Source organism: Nannospalax galili, unplaced genomic scaffold (genome assembly GCF_000622305.1).
Source record: "Nannospalax galili isolate Female #2095 unplaced genomic scaffold, S.galili_v1.0 scaffold1217, whole genome shotgun sequence".
NCBI lineage: Eukaryota > Metazoa > Chordata > Mammalia > Rodentia > Spalacidae > Nannospalax > Nannospalax galili.
In genome coordinates this window covers 112062-115308 of record NW_008339068.1, presented here as the reverse complement: position 1 = coordinate 115308, position 3247 = coordinate 112062, and positions in this window count along the sequence as shown.

Genomic DNA, 3247 nt, shown 5'->3' with positions numbered 1-3247 from the left:
TGTGCAAGGCACCCTATCTTTGGACTATGTCTTTCTACAACATGAAGGGACCTACAGGACAAACAGCATTAATTCTTCTGTGTAGAAGACAAAGCTTTCACTGAGTAAACCAGAAGTTGCTTAGATGTCTCACAAATATCTCAAACATCATATATTCCCAGACAGCTGTTGATGATCATAAGCAGTCACCTCCCCAGTCTTTCCCATCTTAGTAAATATGGGAGGAAAGCAGCCTTTATTCACCTAGCACTTCAGGCCAGAAAGCTGGAAGTCATTTCCATTTCCAAAACATCTCTCAAATCCAGCCACATCTCTCCATCTGCCAAAATCACACACCACTACCGTGTCCTGCCTTAGGCCAACTCTATTACTTGTCACCCTATATCCCTTTAATCACTTCCAACATATTCATCACAGCAGAGAGCCTTTGAAACCATACACGCAATCAAGCAATCACTTCTCTCCCTCTCCTCTCTCTTCTCTCTCTCTCTTCTCTCTCTCTCCTCTCTCTCATTTCTCTCTCTCCCCCTCTCTTCTCTCTCTCTCCTCTCTCCTCTCTCTTCCCTCTCCTCTCTCTCTCCTCTCTCTTCCTTCTCCTCTCTCTCTCCTGTCTCTCTTCTCTCTCCTCTCTCTCCTGTCTCTCCTCTCCCTCTCCCCCCTCCTCTCTCTCTCCTCTCTCTCCTTTCTCTCTCTCCCCCCTCTCCTCTCTCTTTTCTCTCTCTCCTCTCTCTCCTCTCTCTCCTCCCTCTCTCCCCTCTCTCTCTCTGATCACATATGCACACACACAAACACACATCATACAGACACACAAGGTTAAAAAAACACAAGACGATGACAAGTTCTTTTCGTTCTACATGATTTTCTTTTTTCCTCACACACCCTGGTAATGATTTTCGCTGAAATTCCAGTAACAATGTTTTCTCTTCAAGACAAATGTCACATCCCTTGAATTCCTGTCTTTACTGCCTCTCAGAATGGTTTTGAGCTCTCTACTCTGACCCTTTGTAACTTCATAGCCCAAATAAGAGGAGATAAAATGGTTTCAGAAGAGAACTGTCAACCACTGCTGACAGCTGCTCCACTAAGGTAATCCAGGAAGTAACACACTCCCGAGTTTGGGGCACATGTAGTAACAGATTTATTTTTACACACGTACAAGCACACATACACACACACACATGTACATTAAAAATTTTTATTTGTATTTTATGTGTATGAGTGTTTTGCCTGAATGTAAGTGTACCACATACGTGCAATGCTCATGGAGGCCAGAAGAAGGCCTTGGGTCTCCTGGAACTAGAGTTTTGGATGGTTGTTAGTTGCCATGTGGGGCCTGGTAACCAAACCTGAGTCCTCTGCAAAAACAGCAAGTGCTCTTAACCACTGAGCTGTTCCTCCAGCCCAACAATATGTATTTTGAAAGGACCTTTTCTTTCTCCCATTAAGAGCCAGAAAAGGCATCATATGAACTTTTGATATCATTAAGACAGAATTTCCCATGTTTGAGAGCCACAATCCTGGAATAAATGAATTATTTACAGAAGTTCTGTGACAGAACACTGGGCAGAGTGTTAAGATTATGTAACGAATACTGTGGAGCACATTCACAGCATTATTGGCTTATCATCATAGTGGAAACTTCATCCTAAGACTCTTCTGGAGCCATTGTCTTCTTGGTCATAGGAAGTGGAAGTAGGAAAACTATGGCAGGTGAGTTTGAAAGGCAGCAAAGGTCAACTCCAGTATCACCACAATTAACCAGTGTTGATGGCATATGGATAATCTATGAATTAGATTACAAACACATAATCTCATGTTATCTTCATCTCTCAGCCCACAACTTTTTGACCAAAGAGTTGATATTAATGATTGATGTTAGGGGAGGTGACAGGATGCAGGAATTAGGAACATAGAAAGTTTATTGATATTTCTTAATATTATCTCTTTCTAGCACAAAGACTCTTTAATGCTGCTTTTTAAAAATCACAACTCAGATGTAAAACCAGGGGTCTGTGCTTCTGTAGGTGCTGACCAGGGTAACTAAGTTCTCTCCCCTCAACCCATGAGCAAACACCCATATTGTATACTCAGTCCTAGCTTCCTCTGAACTGCCAAGTCATACTAGGTGTCACATATTTACCTATACCACCCCAGGAGGAGCTCAACTCCATGTGACCCAAGAAGAGACAGTCCCTGAGGAGGTAGTTTCCCATAGGAGGCAGCCTAGACCAGGGAGTTAAGGGGTAACTCTGTTCCTGACCTGAGTGCTGCCTTCGGGGGGCTGCATGCTGATTTATGCTTCATTATGGGTCCCAGGGTTCTCCCTTCCAGCTCTCCCAGAGCTAAGTCTTCCTCTCTGCTCCTGGAAGACTCATGTTTCTAAATTCTACAACCAGTGGATTTATTTTATGTGTAAAATAAAAAATAAATATCATCTAGGCAGGAACCCCTGAAAGATACATAAATTTGTAGAACTCAGACTTCAAAACATACTGCAGCCTAAATTTAATAGACAGTAAAGAGGAATCAGCAAGTAAACGCCCCCCCCCCCGAGTTGACTATAACGCTCTGTTTTTCTTTACTTGGAAATATGGATCCTGTGTCTTTCTCAAATTTTTTAAAGTTAAAGTTAAATGTGACTAGATATACATGCTAGTCTGCACAAAGACTTTGAAAGAGTCATGATATACAGGTCTGGAGGAAACTAATGGGTCAAACCCAGTGTTCCTCCGTATCTGAGGAATGTCTGCGTCCTTGTATCCACTGCTTAGCTTGACAAGCTTCTCATTTGACAGTGGCGCTCAGGTCTCAGTACTGGAAGTCTGGTGGGTCTGACTCCTCGCCTTCCTCCCAATGATGTGACAGAGGGAAGCAATGATATTTCAAAGGTGTTCTATGCATCACCTGCCAGAAACTAAAGAGGGTAAATGATCTTCACTTCAGTGATGAGGATTCTGCTAAGCTCACCTTGTGAGATGGTGCTAAGACCGTTTGAAATAGTCTACCATTGATGTCTAACAATATATAACATTAAAATAGCAACCCTGCAACCCTGAGCACTATAACAGGACTTCCAGTTCTCTCATATACTCATTAATTTCTCAACAGAAAAGAGCTTCAAATTTACCACTGTTTCCCAGAACTGAGGACTCAGGGTTTTGTACTTTCATATTATTCTAGTTATTGAGTGACCTGCTAATAAGTCTAAAGAGTGATTAGACACCAACTTTATGAGAATATTTCTGTG